General features: G+C 40.7%; 1 protein-coding gene across 6 annotated transcripts in view; it reads right to left on the minus strand.

The window, feature by feature from the left end:
- Nucleotides 1-17,614, minus strand: part of RBMS3 (RNA binding motif single stranded interacting protein 3) — a 1,053,558-nt gene that overhangs the window by 1,010,380 nt on the left and 25,564 nt on the right. The gene's annotated exons all lie outside the window — the stretch shown is intronic.

Consider the following 17,614-nt stretch of genomic DNA (forward strand, 5'->3'; position numbering starts at 1 on the left):
AGGTTTCCCCAGTCCTAGTCTAACACTCTCACCATGCTGGCTTCTCAGAATCAAGTGATGCACTTACTTGCACTGATTTAGCAAGGTAGATAAAATATGGGTAGGGGCTGCCATATGGAAAAGAGGACAGGTTTCTTGTACCTTTAAAAGATGCACAAAAGAGAGAAATTCAGGAGGTGCAACTTGTCATGCAGGAGGAAGAAAAGCTGCACCTGCTTAAATTCCCTCTTCTCTGCATCTGTTGAAAAAGGGACAGGAGAGCTGTCCTCTTTTCCGTATGGCAGCCCTATGTGGATGGAGGCTTTTGTACATGCAGATGTGCATCTCTGTGGGCCTTTGCAGAATGCATACTGCATAATGCGGGCTACAAGTTCTTCCTGAAAATGTTTTATTTATTATCATTTGTTTAAAATATTTATTTAATAAATCTCACATCTCAACCTTAGTGCCTAATGAAGCTTACAGCAAAATTTAAAAACTCATGCAAGAAATAAAACCAATAATCCTAAATACAAAAGAGCAAGAACAGCAGCAGCAGTCATTAAAGGCTTAAGATGCATCAGGATCCACTAAGATTATTTGGTTGTTGACTCTCTCTCTCTCTCTCTCTCTCTCTCTCTCTCTCTCTCTCTCTCTCTCTCTCTATATATATATATATATATATATATATATATATATATATATGAGTTCCTGAGGTCCTGTAGGATCCAGTAAGAAAATACCTGAAAGGTCCTGGATTCCATAAAAAACTTGAATAAATAGCCAAAAAGGCAGCCATCAAGGAAAGTGCTGAATGGATGGACAAAGCGAACAACATGTACAGTGCCTAGTTATTAAGGCGCAGTAAACTGTATGTATGTGACTGTGGGCAGTTTCACATGATTGGGCAAAATTAGTAAGAAGTCTGGGAGAGGGAAACAGAGGGGTTTGTGGGGCACATCCTTCCATACAGCATGTTGCCTGAAGTCGCCCAAATCCAGTTCCCACCCCATTTCTTCCAAAATTCTACCAACTTTTGTCACCGTCAAAGTCAGTAAATCTGACTTTGCATTTATTTCATTAATGCAACATGAGAACAGTAATTAGGCAGCTGCATATGACATGCCAGCAGCATGTGCTCACCTGGAGCTTTCCCAGACACCAGGCTTTACGACGGGTTTTCTGTGAGGCTTTAAAGCAAGTTCAAAGTTGGCCCCCAAAAACAATGCAAAAAGTGGATCCCCACCCCCACCCCCGCTCCTGGATATAATTGGGTGACAATCTAATGTGTGATGAAAACCCCGAATTGTGTGTGAAGTGCTCCCTAATAGCTCGCAGGGACTTGGGGATTAATTTGACTGATATGTGAATGCACACCCCCATTCCAAAGGAGATGCAAACTAAAAGCCAGGTATGAAAATGTTCTGGGACTTCCAGTTCCTTCCTACTTACTTGCTACTGGCTTTTGCCCAGTTGTGTAAAGCCATTCTATGACTACACATTATTTGAGCTGGATTAGGACCACTGAGCTTTTTTCTAATTTTGATTTTTTTTTTTTTTTAGTTCAAAGTTATATTTAAAATTGGTATTGTTTTGGCTTAACATTAGAATCTGAAGGAGTAAATGAATTTAATTCATTTAAATAGAAAATATATAAAATGAATAAAATAAAGTCTACAGTTTTCTGACTATTAAGAAACAGTTTAAAGAAGAAAGGCTTATACAATTCGGGTTTTGCCAAATCTCAGTGGCAAGGGGCTTCAGAGACATAAGCTTCTATCCAGCTTATCTGTACCTCATGTGTACAACATGGCTAAACTGAAGCACACCTGACATATTATGATTTGTAGCATTGTCTTGCATTGGAGACATTGCTTTGCCTTCTATTCTTCGGTGGCATAACAGTCTCAATCAGGCTGCCAGACTCCCACCTTCAATCTGTCAAAAAAACAGCCATCCTATTAATTATGAGGAACAAATGACCAAGCTCAAACTATCATTATGCAAAAACCCAACTCCCTTGAGAAGTCCATAATGCTGGGAAAAGTTGAAGGAAAGAGAAGAAGAGGATGATCAGCAGCAAGGTGGATGGACTCAATTACGACAACAATGAATGCATCTCTGAGAGACCTTAAAGGCCAAGTTGAAGAAAGATCATCCTGGAGAGAATCTATGTGGTCGCTAAGAGTCAACACTGACTTGATGGCACTCAATCAGTCAAACAATCAATAAATCAAGTCTCTTGGTTCTTTCTGAGCTTTCATTGCAATACAGCCTCCTTTCTTGTAGGGGTGTCATCCAGGGTCCAGAAAAAGGGGGAAACTTGGTAAACCAGAATCAATTAAATGTAACAACAAACGTATAACTATATTGCTCCAGGGGCCCACAAAATATACATGTATACACAATTTTTCCAATTAATTATCCAAACACATACACACACACCTCATAATATCAGTAATAATAATTGACTCATAAACAATCCAAAACACCATACAACAAAACAGCAATAAAACAAAACAGCAGCAAACTCAAACAGAAAAAGGCATGGGGAATTCAAATTGATTCCATACGGTGCCTGAATGTGAACAACATTGGCATCAGGAGGTTTTCTTTGAGGAGGGTATTCTACAATCAAAACATGACAACCAAGCAGCCCTATCGAATACCGTAGCCTTCCATCTAACCTCCATTGGTAGGAGCACTTGGAGCAGGGTCTTCACAGACTAGCAGGTATTGGAGCCACATCTATATGTGACTACAGTCAGATAAAGAAACTGCTCTAATAAAAATAAAGTGCAAAAAAAAGAAAAAAAGAAACTGCCAGCTGTCATAGATCAATAATGGACCTTGTGTACACAGTGAATAACAATATAGGAATCCTTCTGCATGTACACTAACAGTTACTGAAAGGCTATAACAGCACAGCGGAGCACATCTTCCTTTTTCATGACCTACCCTCATCTTCCAGCCCAGTCACATTATCTTCATATTGCTGCACACTCCCCACTTCACCATGTAGTGAGAGGTTCCACTGGCAGTGTGACCTTGGTTTGATTTCCTTTTGGAGGAGAGTGCATGGGAGGCAAGTTATCACAAGCAGCCAAACCCAAGCTTAAGCAGCCAAGAGATCCACACCATACAGGATCCATACCAGGATCTGCCAGGAGCCACCCAGGATCCAGGATACTGGATCCTGGCGGTACTACTGTGCAAAACCCAGCATCGAAGCCTGGTTCTTAGCTGAAGTTAAGGGTGCGAACATGCCCTTAACCCAGCTGCTGGAATTGTGTGTCAGTGCAAGCTTGCACTGACACAGAGACGGGCGCCTAGAGTGCCCGTCCCCCAGGGGAATCTCCCAAGGGATGGTGCACTGTGGGATACCAGAGTGCGCAGTGAACTCAGTATGCAGTGCACTGTGCGATACCAGAGGCCGGAATAATGAGTCCCAGCCTCAGAGCAATCTGCCCTGCTCCATGCTGCACAGAGCAGCACTAATTGTGTGGGATCATTTGAACACTCCAGCTCCCACCAAGGACAGGACAATCATCTGAGGGGAAGGCAAGTTTGTGAAGCCTTCCTCCTGCCCACCCAGTAGGTCATGTGAATGGCCCCAAGGTGGTTTTTGTCATATTTGCTTTATTTATAAATATAAAGTAGACCAACAATTAAGGCAACCTTCTATCAAGCAGTAGATCCACTGCTGCCCATCAGATCCCATAAGGTAATTCTTCGCTTATCCATGTCCCCAGTGGCTCCTTTGGCTGGCGCTCTCTCTCTCTCTCTCTCTCTCTCTCTCTCTCTCTCTCTCTCTCTCTCTCTCTCACACACACACACACACACACACACACACACACACACACACCTTACTGTGGCTGTGTGGTTATAGAGAGACATTTCTCAAATTCTAATGGATTTCCCATTCAAAACGTTCAGATAAATTACCAACTGTCTTCCAACCATTTCCTAACAATCACTTTCCATCAAGAGACATTAACCAGCTACCCTGGCCTATAATCAAGCAATCTTCCTAACAAAGGAAGTAGCCATAACTATATTAATGCCAAACCATTACCCTCATAGCCATATCTGACCATATAAACGCTGCCTCTTAATAGGACATATTTTTCCTCCTTCTCTGGGAAGTTTATAAATGATGATATGATGGTAACGGAACTGGGTTGATAGATGATTCATCCACAGTGATGAATGGTTCTCATGGATTTCCTTCTCCCCAAGAAAAAGTCAATATGGTCAGACTGATGGACACTTTGCTTGTGGAAAAGAGTACTCAGACACTCCATAATAGGCAAAACATGTTTTTAAAGATATATTGCTAAGTTTAACCATAGCAGCTGTAATCCAAAATAAAGTGTTAATTTCATTTACATTGAAAAGCACAGGATATTAGGACCTGTTTCAATACTTATGGACACAGAAAAAAAGCAGACATTTTCCAGGCTACCTTTGACCTCACCTTTTCAGCTCACGCCTTCTGGTTCATATCACACAGCAACTACTAATCCACTCATCCTAGTTAAGCGAGTTAACAGATTGTGCATTTGGCTGGTGGTTTAGGAACATTTGTGCATTTGGCTGGTGATTATTACCAGAGCTTCTGCATAATTCTCTCAATCCACCCTAACAACAAGGGGCAATGATAACTGTTAAATAAAAATCATGTTTCAAGTAGCATGAGTCCTGAAGACAAGATCACTGATTTCCTAAACATGATTTCACAGAAACAGGGTTCATAATGACCCACACAGCAGCCTGATGCAAGATTCCCATGGAGCATTTACAAAGAGACCTAAAAGCAAATTACCCAGTTGTTTTAGTAAGGGCTCCAAAAACACTATCCACTATACTATAACTGAAATGTAGAACTCGGAGAGGGGGAGTAACAATACATCAGTCAAAGTCATTTTTTGCCATATATTTCTTGGATAGCTAGCCTAAAGATGATTTCCTTCTGACACAGAAGTTGGCTAACATAGGCAAAATAAAATAGCCAAATAAAAGCTTTGCTGTTGTGCCTTTGATAGTGGGAGTCTGAAATAAAAGGCTTTGGACTTACAAGTCCAAAGAGACAGGAAAAGATTATGTCTCAGGTTTCACATACACATATGATTATTTCCTAGGGCTGAGGTTCTCAACCTTGGGTCCCCAGATGTTATTAGAATAACCCCTATCATCCCCAGCCACATTTGGCCATTGTGGCTGGGGATTATGGGAGTTGTAGTCCTACAACATCTGGGAACCCAAGATTGAGAACCTCTGTCCTATCGCAATGTAGTTTTTCTTTCCAGAGTACCCTTTGTCCTACTAGTCCTCTTTTAAAACCTGGGATGGACTAACCTGAAATTAACTCATGGCCTTCGTGAATATTGACTAGCATCATGGAACTGATCAATCACAAACGCAATTGCCACACTCGTAATGTGTTTCTCATTCTGCAAGATCAAAGGCTTTGATCGACAAGGACAAATAAAAGTTCCCTGATCCCCACTTCTATAGTCAGGCAGGAGCTTGAAGAGAGAGGAAAATGTAATGTGGAAGGAAGAGCTGCTGTGATGTTGGCACCAAATTGAAATGGCACCTATTTTCTTTGATTACCTGAGGATGGTATCTTTCATCTGATCTGGCATTGAAGGGATGGGTGTTTATAGCCCTATTTAAGCCCTGGAATTCTATACTGCCCTACATTGCTAGCTCTCTTTAGCTGCTATACATTGTTGCTCCTGACTTGGTTCAGTGTGTCTGTAAAGCTATATAGTTTTGCAGTTTTATCTTCTTCCCTTCACTACACATTTACCTCAACCTTCTTATTGAGTCTGTTCACACAGACAAAAACTGTGTTCTACCCGGGTTTGGGAGCTGTGAGTGTTCCCAATTATTGGTTATGTGGAAGCAAGTTAAGAGGGAAACCTAGGTAGAAGTGATTGTGTTAAAGAAAGGTAGGAAGAAAAGATACCTTGGTTTTCCTCCTACCTTGCTTCCACACAACCGAAAATTGGGAGCACACAAAGCTTCCAAACCCAGGTAGAACACAGTTTGTCTTCTTCAGTTGGGGGCCGGGATGGTATTTGGGGCCTTTCTGGTCTGTTACTGCTGCTGCCTTCCCACTTCATTAGCTAGATGTTATGGTAAAAATTATCCATTGGTTTTTAAACTTGGCTTTCCCTTTTTCATTTTCCCCACTTCATATTTCTGTGTAGATTTTCTCTATCCCTGCCTCACCTGCTTCATGAGGTTTCCCCGTAGCTTTTATCTCCCTTCTTTGACTTTCTGAGGGGTTTGACTTTTACCGTCTGAAATGTTCCTAAAAGCGTTTTCTCTGTCCTGTTGGTTTGAGGGCTCTACCTCTTCATTTGTGTGTTGAATTCATGCTTTGTGCATAGTGCATCACTTTGCATTAGACATTTCCTCTAGAGTCCTGCCAAGGAATTCAATAGAAACCTGCTAATTAAACCCAGTTAAGTTGCCAATATCTGTGTGGAGTCAAAATTCTGAAGTGCAAAGTTTGACAGGCAACACTATTTGTTTTTCTAGTTTTTATTCCTTGGCCTCTTTCACCTAAGATTCCCTTGAATTTTATATTGGTTGTGTTTTAGTTATTGAAGCATAAGGTTTGGAATGGATTTGTTGCATCTTAGCTGTATTTTACTAAGGTATTTGAGGTCAATTTTATTCATGTCTTAGTGACTTGGTTTATCTACTTGGGCCTTGTAGTTTTATCACATTGACTCAACTTTTTGTCTGTGTTTGCCATCCAGCAGATAAAAGGTAGGCTTTCTGCTTATTTTTCCTAGAGTTTTAATGCTTCATTTTACCTCCAAGCTCACGACATCTTTTTGTGGCTGAAATTGATGACACTGATTGATGCAATTGATGTCACTGCATCAAATCCTATAAAGTGGAAGCTAAAGTGGAGCCACCTTGGCTCAAATTATCTTCAACATCACCTCCTATCCACATTATTCTGATCTTTATATCTCTATTCTTTCTAATGGAAGTAGCACTGTGCAGCTGAGGGGATCATTGATCAGTTCCATGATGCTGATTTAAGCCATTTTGAAGCTGGCCTGTTGCACAACACCATCAGGGCTGCCTTCACTTTGTGGAGCAGCCCTGGCAGGTCCCTAACACTGATGTACCACTGGGCAGAATATTGGCCATTGTCTTTTTAATTGGGTACTCCCAAGTTAGTAATGGGCATCTACATAGTGCTATGTAGTCTAAGATCTACATAGTGCTATGCTGGGCTTTTGGAGTCTGAGAACTCTGTTTTCATTACCCCTATAGACTTCAGAATGAATGTGCCCTGTGTACAGGCCCCAACCTGTCTTTAGTTGCTAGAAAGGGGGTGGAATTCCTCAAAAAAAGCCAGAAAAAATTAAAGAATATGTGTATTTTTTGTTATGGTAAGAGCAGAGCACCTGTTAATATTGTCTTCAACTAATTGTAGTTAACTTTTTATTGGTTAACTCTTTAGCCTGACAAGCCTATTTTTTTTTTATTCAGCATATTTTTATACCGCCAAAAACGCAAGTTCTCTGGGTGGTTTACAAGACAATAAAAACAACCAATAAAAAGATTAACATATTTCAACAATTAAAATTTTAAAAGTTAAAACTATTAAAACACAATTAAAATAGTATCTAATTAAAAGCCTGGGTGAACAAATGCGTCTTGACTGCCCTTCTAAAAGTTATAAGAGATGGGGAGGCTCTTATTTCAGCAGGAAGTGTGTTCCAAAGCCTCAGGGCATCAATGGAGAAGGCCTGTCCCTGAATTCAGAATATTGCTGAATTATATTTAAAATTAATTTTAGAATACTTTTAAAATCACAAACACGGTTCCAGTTGCAGTTGATTAGTAATGTGAGAACAGCGGCACACAACAGACCTCCTCTAATCATTCAGCTAATTATTACTTATGGGAAAGCTCACTGCAAAAGCATTAGATGGTTAAACACACACATTTCTAGTCAATCACAGCCTAGGACAATTCTGGTCTTGAGATCCTTCAATTCCATTTTCTGACACAGAATTCTGCTGCAAAACTGAAACTATTTAGTCCAGTTCACTCACATGGCCTATCTCATCTGAGGCCATATGGACTTGCCTCATAATAAGGTGTAACATTCACTCTATATTTGGCTGGAACATAATGTGACAGTCATATTCAATCAGACGTTCAATTAGCTTAGGGTTTTTCACTTTTCTACCTACTTTATTTAAAGTTATCCATATTGAGTGGTATTCTTATGCAATTATGGAGAATTTAACTACTTATCATGAATCTTGTTCTAAGGGCTTCATAGCAAATGATACCTTTTCCAGAACTGACGCTGAGCCTGTATTTTAACTACTTCTAGCTCACTCTGGAACTTCTTAATTAACTGGGTCCCCTCCCCCGCCCATTTTCATTTGTTGGTCAATTTTTACTTTGATAGGAACATGCTTATAGGCATTTCTGTTATTACAGAAGCGATTATGGTTGGAGATGTAAAACGGCATTCTGTTGTTATTTCTCCTCACCCCCCAGTGTTCCCTCTAAGGCATGCACATGTGCACATACTCACAAATTTTTGGAAGTCCACTCATTTAGTTTTAGATCTCACTCAGGTTGAATCAGGAAAGCCCCATTCTAAATGCACATGTGCACACGCTGCCTTGATACTGCCGCCCAGAACAAAACTCATTCCACACACAAAAGAAAACAAATGAGAGAGAAGTGCTCACCTCCTCCCTGACCCGTGGTTTATCAAAGCTTTCTTTTTGCATTATTCATGCTAGAACAGGCATTTTAAAGCTCAGAATGGCCTGCTGAACAAGTGTGTCCATTTTTAATGATTATGTGGAAATATAGCTAAATTATGAGGAGAAGATGTTGAAAAGCAAACATAAAACCACAACACCGTAGTTGGTCCTCCCACACACACACTGGCTGCCCATATTTACAACTGGAGATTTGATAACTAATAGTGATGCCCACACTGACACAATTTTTTTGTGTGTGGGTGGGGGATCTCTTTCAATAGTCTATCTTCCATACAAGGGCCTTTCATGGGTTTGCCAAAATAAATGTGTTTTGAATTTCTACAAATTAAGAAAATAGCTCTCATTAGGTTCTATGGTAACATCAGATTTGCAAGGGCTCAGTTACAGTCAGTCAAGACTACTCTAAAGAAAGTTTATGAGGAGAGAGAAAAGTGAGGAGAGAGAAATGCATTCCAGTCAGCTTAGCTGACTGGAGTGGAGGGAAACAGAAGTACATATTTTTAAAAAAAATTGTGTGTGGCAGCGTGTATGTACATGCATGCCCACTGAAGGATATATATTTCTGACCTTTGGGCAGATGAAGAAAAGGAATTAGAGTGTGGGGTAGAAAAATGGTCATTAGACCCAATAGAAGAATTGCAGCCATGGGGAGGATGGAGGACAAGTATACCTGATTGATGGGGAATGTCCAACAAACCCTTGGCTCAGCAGTGTAAAGAACTATGTAAGCTACATCACAGGGTTGTTGTTGGGGTTCAGCAGGTTCAGGAAATCACATAAGCAGTACATTTTCTCAGGCCAAGCTACCTTACATGGTTGTTCTTGGGGATAAGTCCTACATTTTGTTTTGCTTTTATAACCTGAGTGCACACAAGCAGTAAATCCCAATATTTGCCTATGGTTCTTAAAGTGTTATCACAGTTATATATGAATGCAGCCACCATGCAATGTAGTAAGTGTGCATTCTCCATTCAATCAGAAAAGTATGAGCATATATCTCTCTTGTTTTCTAATGAAGCACAGAACAATAGTTAATGTACTCTTGCACCCCATTTAAAAGAAGGCACAACTGATGCTTACCAAATAAAGTTGTAACTTGTTTTAAATCTAAGCACTCATGTCTGCCTCTTTATTATGTCTGGTAATGCTAAAGCTGTATTTTCACATTCCTTTTACTGAACACACTTATATTGTGGCACATATGGGATTTTCTATTTTAAAAAGCATACAAATTCAGTTAAAGTCATATCTGTCATTTTGTTACCAATCAAAAAACTAAAACTAAAAAATATAGTTCTTTTGACCAAGTAGTAACAAACCCTTTACAGTATAATGGGCAGAAATACTCAGAGATCTGTTAATAAAATCTAACCAACTTTATTCATCCAACTCCTCTGACTTCATTGAAAAGAAATATTTTCCCCCAAAGGTTCTTGTCAGTCCTACACATACACAGTTGCATAGCATTTAGGAAAATTGTGCATGTGTGCATGTTCTTCACAACTGGCTGCATAAAGTTGCTTTTAAGGACATAGAAAACAGAAAGGGGTTAGCAGCAGGGAAATGACTTGATTAGCAAGCCAGAGGTTGCCAGTTTGAATCCCCGCTGATATGTTTCCCAGACTATGGTAAACATCTATATCAGGCAGCAGTGATATAGAAAGATGTTGAAAGGCATCACCTTATACAGTGCAGGAGATGGCAATGGTAAACCCCTCCTGTATTCTACCAAAGAAAAACCACATGGCTCTGTGGTCCCCAGGAGTCGACAACGACTCAACAGCACACTTTACTTTACTAGAAATAAAGAAGTATTCAACATGTAAAATGTATTCCATTGGAGTTCTGATAGTACCCTGAAGTGTCCCCTCCTCCTGCATTGGTACTTGAAATACTGTATATACTCCTTTGCATGTAGAATATCTCAGCTAGAAATTTGATTACAGTGTGTCAATATCTGAGACTCCAAAAACACAAAGGAATTCATTGACCGGGGCGGTTGGGGGGGCGAAAAATATTTTTAGAGCCAAGCTAGGCATCTGATTAGGAGTAACACCAAAAAGCAAGCAGGTTCAAAACTGAGCAACTCCTGCCCTCAGCAGGAGCTGCAACTCTGAGTCATGCTGTCTCATTATCCCTTACACTCAGAAATGCATAGCATGCTATTTGAAATCTTACAGATCAACAATGATCTCACAATGATCTGAGGCTCCAGAATATAAGACACTCTTAATGCAAATTTCCCAAGACCAGTTCTCAGGATCTTGTTCCCATGACTGTTCCCATGACCGTAGATTATCATCTGGGGCACCAGGAGTCCTCCAGACCCAGCAGTTCTGAACTTGCATAGACCAGATCTGCTAACCAGATTAAAAGTGAGGTAGGATGAAATGGAGCCATCCTACTCCTTTGTTTTGGTAATCTGCCACCTCATTTTCAACTATTCCTGGGAGCTAGTGGCCACGTTTATCCAAGAGTCCTGTGGCTAGTGGGGCCAGGTAGAGAGGAGCTGCGCAGTACTGAGGGCTGCCTCTCTGCTGTTTGCATGATGCATTGTGGGGTACTGGAGGATGTAGCTCAGTTGTTTCCCCCTCCTGGAGTGCATGGCAGGCCGATCCTATGGGGGTTGGGTGAATAAACCCAACTGGGGGTTTGGGTCATCTGGGAGGAATGGGGTAAGAGCATTCCCACCCCCACCATCAGCCCGTCCCCATATGGTTGTATGAAAGAGCACCTTCTCTAGCAATAGTAAGATACCTTTCTGAGGTGCTGGATGGTGATGTAAAGCAGTACTTTTTCATCTTTAAAATCATCAAGTTCCCACCCTGACAGCATTTAGGCAACAGTGGGAAATGTTCTTATGCTTCCTCTTTTTATGGCATTTGATATTAATGCTGTTTGCTGCCTGAGTTTGCTTTATTATTTTTATTGCATTCTATCTATTTTTGTTTGTACATGATTTTAAATCACCTCAGGAGTCCTTGACTGAGAGGCAGGGCAAAAATATTTTTAATAATACTTTTAGAGCACAGCAGTTTTAAACTGTCAGTACCATGTGCTAAGGCTGTCCTGTGACTGCGAACAATATATGCATAACTCAGTGCAGACTGGTTTTTTGCATATCACTGTGAAAGCAGCTTTACAATCTAATTTTCATCATATGGACACCAAGGCAGGAGAGGTGCATACCTCTTTGCAGCCTTTTTTGAACTCATATAATTTACATGAAAGCTAAGCCACCAAAAAAAAAAAAAAAAAAATAGCCATTACTGCAGGCTGTGTTGTTGCATGAGGAAATGACTTCCTTCAAGCACCCAGAGTACTAATTCCATCATTTTTACACAAGCTGGATAAACTTGATGAGTTAACAGGGGAGGGGGGATCATTAACTGAGTGAGGTAAACATGAACTTTGCAAGTTCAAGCTCGTTTGAATCTCTTCCTTAAGAGACAAAAAAACAAGTCAACTCCAGTATGTGTATACCACAGAACACAATATAGACTCAGAGATATGGTGGAATTTACCACATTTTTTTCTTTTTTAAATGAAGCTAATATATCCCTATAAGATACAATTAAAATGTCAGGAGGATTCTCCTGTCCTTCCACCTTTCCCCTGCCTTTGTGTGCAGAAAAGAAGGAAGTTGACATGATCTAAGAAAGAAGGAAGTTGACATGATCTATTGATTTCGATGTAGTGACAACCACTCTCTAGCCAAGTATCCACTTTTGTGACAATGGATGTGCTTCTGAGACAAGGACAAACAATTCCCTCTAAGAGCATTGCTTGTGTTCCAGACAAAACAATACCCATTATGTATCACTGAGGACTATTACTTTACAAAGTACAAGGCAACATTTCACCAGAGGATACAAGAGTTCCCGAGAAAAGCAGCAGTGAAACAAACGCAACTTCTCAATCCATCAACTGTTCAATGTTATGGTCTTTTACAATCCAGGAGAAAGGAACACCAGAACAGATAAAACAAATACAGCATTCAATATACAACAGCAGTTCTTTTAAAAAGAGAGACAAATAAATAGAATTAATGTGCACAAGTCTTGGACATTACATATAGTCAATCCTAAACAATATAGAGTTGCTTACAGAACTGTAAACAGGTCTCTGAAAAATAGGCAGTATTCAAACCACTTTCTAGATTCAGTTTTGCACTATTCTGGTTTGTGCTTCAAATGTCCCACAATTCGGATTTGTTAACCCAGATCCAAATACTCTATTTCTCTGAATATTTGTCTAAGTGCCCATAGTGTCTTCATTTCTTTACAGAATTAGATTAAAATAACAGGGCTGGTAGCATGTTAAGTGGGCATGATGACATCTACGTAATTTCAAATAAATACAAGTGTTTCAAAAAAAGTTTAACATTTTCAAGGAAAAGTCTTGTTTGTTATTCAACCATAGGATGAGAATAGTGGGAAACTGATATCCCCTACTGAGGGCATTATGCCTATAATGTTGCTATTTCAAGCAAATTGGTGTGTGGGTTTTCTGTTGAGACCCTTCCCCACCCTCTCTCATATCTCCTAATCACTACAGGTGCTATTCAGAGACATAGCAACTTGCAGGGGGCACTTTGGCTGAGGAAGCATACCTTGATATATTTTTTCTATATCCCTCCCCCAAAGCACTGTGACTGGAAGGGAACAGAGAGCTGAGCAAGTCACTGGTCCATTTGAGCTGTCAGTTTCAAAGGACTCTTTCTCCCTCTCAGTGTTTTCCCTATATGGAAGATCATTCATTCCCACTGATATGTCAGTTTCAACAAGTTACAATGTTTGCCATTGAAAAACAGCAGGGGAAAGGTTCTGAATAACCAAATCTCTTCAAATTTCTCTGAATCAATTCAGACATTTCTGATTCAATTCAAAGAGATTCAGAAATCTAGCTATTTGATTCAGATTTAATCATTGAATGCTCTCTTTGGCTTGAATCTCATCTGAATTGAACAGCAATCCAAAGTTTCACACACAGCCCTACTAAACAAAACTCAACCAAATCAAGAATGGAAGCCTATATGTACACAGTCTATGCTTATCTTCCAGACATGATATGCCTTTCTCTCTTGGTGCATCTTACTTCTCAAACTGCCTCCCAGCTAGGGATGTGCACAAAACCGGAAAACCCAGTTTGGCTTGAACTGAACCAGACTTGAGCCAAACCGGGTCCAGTCCAGTTTTGTGCACACCCAAACCAGGCCTGATTCAGTTTGAACCAAGCCCAGTCTGGGTGGGCTCTGAGCTGTAATGGTAAAGAGGATTCCAGTAAGGATTCCCCTTTACCAGTAAAGGCGAAGGGGGGACCAGGGTTGTTTTTTTTTGTCAAACATAGTTGAGGTGGGAGGGGAGCCAAAGTTTACTTTAAAGGTGCCACCGATGGTGGCTGCAGCAGCTGTGGTGGCTGCAAGGGTGGGTGGGTGTGGCTGTGGCACCACCCCCACCCCCGAAGCAGGAAGACCCAGTTCAACTTAACCCAAACCACTCTGAGCAGAACGGCTCAAAGTTGAGCTGGCTCACACACCCCTACTCCCAGCACAGCTCTGTCTGTGATGCCATCTCTCCGGCTCAGTCCTGAGGTACCTGAGGTGGCTTGATGTGCTGCTGCCTCCGCTCCCATACTTGTGGCACACAAAGCCCACCACAAAGAAATTTCCCTCCCCTCAAACCCACACAGACTCTTTTCTCCCCCTTCAATCTGCCCCGCCCTCCAGCCCAGCCCAGCCCAGCCCAGGGAACTTATTTCAGCAGCTCTTATAAAGACCTCTCACACTCTCCATGGGCTAACTGAAGACCTCTGTTCCCTGAGCGGAAAGTAGCTGCCTTTTTTAATGGTTGCAGCCTCTCTCTCTCTCTCTCTCTCTCTCTCTCTCTCTCTCTCTCTCTCTCTCTCTCTCTCACCAACACTGCTCTGGGATGATGCTGCATCCTGAGGAAGTTACAGATATTCAATATGGTGGCCATCTTGAGGCAACTGTCTGTTGTTCTTGCCCCCATTGGCAGAGGCAGTAGCAAAAGGTTAAATAGATCTTAATTTAAAAATGAAAAATGATGGAAGCAGGTAAAAATAAACTGAGACCCTTCTAATGGATGCAGAAAAAACAGCACAGAACCGGCATGGGTCCAAAACTAACAACAAAAGCCGCTGACATGAATGGATCTCCAATGGATTTTATTTTTATTTTGGGGTACACACACCTACTGCAGAAATGCTGCCTGGAAGATGTACAGAATAATAGAATAGTTACAGATGTGAAAGAATAATAACTCATTGACAACAGGTTTGTTCCCCTGCTAACTGAGCAAAGAGACACCTTTTAAAGTAGGAATTCTCTTATATTTAGCAGGGGGAGAGCAACTGGCCGTATCCAACCCAGCACAGCATCCATCCAGTGGCTGTTGCTGGTATCTGCCTTCTGTTTCATTTTAGTTTGTGAGCCCTTTGGGGACAGGGGACCATCTTATTTATGTATTATTTATTTTTCTATGTAAACCACTTTGATAACTTTAGTTGAAGAGTGGTATATGAATATAAATAGAAGAATAAGAAATCTGCCTACACCGGAAGGAATTATATAAAATAGGAAGATAGGAACACAGGAAGCTGCCTTATATCGAGTCAGACCATTGGTCCGTCTAGCTCAGTACTGTCTACTACACTGACTGGCAGCGGCTTTTCCAAGGTTTCAGGCAGGAGTCTTTCCCAGCCCTACCTGCAGATGCCAGGGATTGAAGCTGGGACCTTGTGCACCTTGTACATGCAAAGCAGATGCTCTACCACTGTGCTAAAACAGCAAGTCCAAAACACTTAAGGATTGGGAAATTAAAAAAACATAGATTACACACACACACTTTACATACAGATATACACATATGGGAAGCAAGAAGTGATATTTCACTTCACCATCTATTACAGCGGTCACATTTCCTGGCACACAGCAGAACAAGACTTATCAAATGTAGATTCAAGGACCCTTAAATGATGATTGAAATGATGATATTTTAGCTCAGCCCTGAGGCTGATCTACTACCTAGTGGGAAAGAACTGTGTACAACAGAGACCAAATTTAAGCTAGAGAAGGCTTGTAATGTGTCAAAAGGCACTACTATTTTTATCACTCAGATTCAGTGAACACAGTAGCACCACCACACTTGACCTGCTGTGAATAGTGCTGGGATAGGAATGCTGCTCAGGTCCTTACAGATACTGGGTGGATTCATTCACTGAGGTCTTGCCACCAAGGGATCCATCCTATCTCCTTTGTATCAGCATTCTATTTATAACCCATTGAAATGAGAACTTGGCAATATAGAGCAAACAAATTCTGTACTGATCTGACAGCAGAGAATCAAATGCACTCATCGAACAAATCAGTTATACAAATCTTCTTCCACCAAAGCCATAGCATTCCCTCACTCCCAAAATCTAAAATATGATACAAAATGTTTTTTCCCTCTGCCTCCCTTTGTTATTTCTTGAATTACTGAACTGAATAGATGCCTCGGGCTCTGAAAACAATGTGTAGTGGTGCTTTTGTTCGGGGAAAATAATACGCAATATTTCTAACAATATGCCTCCTAATTAAAATGGCTACATCTGCTAATTAATACGTTTCCAGCAGAGAATCATATGTGCATATGCTGCAATGCTTAGAAATACCTGTCATTAAACTTGCAAGAGGAATCCTCAGACATAATCTAAACCTCCATGAGGGCAGCCAGCAAGGCTGGATAACTTACCTTAGCTCTCCATCCGGAGAGAACCCAGCATGGCCAATACTGCGTGAAAAATAAATAAATAAATAAATAAATAAATAAATAAATAAATAAATAAATAAATAAATAAATATATAAATAAATAAATAAATAGGAAGAATGAGATCTTGCATCTGCAATTAGGCATGGTGCAGACTCATTATAAACATCTCATTAGTGGGGGCAACAATGATTTTATTTTTAAGCATTTCCTGGACTTGAATATGTTGATCTCTCAGGCAAAATGGATGATGATGTAAATCAGGGGCCAGTTACTGCAGGTCCCTGGACCAAAACTCAGCCATACGCATGGCGCTACCAGGTCCCTCATTAGCCAACCCTGAGGCAAAAAAGGTGTGAGTAGAAAGTGGTGTGGCAATAGGACTTACTGGGAAGCCATTTCAGAGGTTGGGCATGGGTTGAGGTATTGGTCTACCGTTCCTCACTCACTTCTCAAAGCTCACCTCCAGGAAAGCAAAAGCTAACCAGGGCTGAATTCCCTCAAGTTCCACATTTGACATCAAAATGCATAGCTTTGATTAAGGAAATGAGTTCCACATACACGTTTGCATTCATTTTTCCACTTGCAAGGAACCCTTATCTCTTGCAATAAAACCATGAAAGGAAGGCACCAGCAAGCTTATGCAGCTGTACCTGCAACTGAGTTTTCAAAGCCCCTGACCTGTTCAAAGCCCCTGGCACCTGCAAATAGGGAGCAGTGCACTTCATTAATGTCCTGATCCCTATTATGATCACATGACATAAAGCTTATTGCAATTACCATACCTTAGAGAGCAGAAGCACCCAGCATTTTAAATAGAGTCACTGATTCAGACAAGGTTTCTAAATGATTCTTATTGACTATAATTTTCAATTAGAGCAAATAAAAACATTAAATGACCTTTAACCTGGTTTTTTCCCACTCTAACAGATGAGGGCTAAATTTATTGTGACAGCACCTAATCACATTTAGTGCAGCCTGTTATTCAGTGGTGCTGATATTGCATCCACTTCAGGCTGAGCTGGTAAGGCCATTACACGAGAAGCCTGCATGAGAGGCATACTTGTTAGTTTCCTAGG

Source organism: Hemicordylus capensis, chromosome 6, assembly GCF_027244095.1.
Source record: "Hemicordylus capensis ecotype Gifberg chromosome 6, rHemCap1.1.pri, whole genome shotgun sequence".
NCBI classification, from domain to species: Eukaryota; Metazoa; Chordata; class Lepidosauria; order Squamata; family Cordylidae; genus Hemicordylus; species Hemicordylus capensis.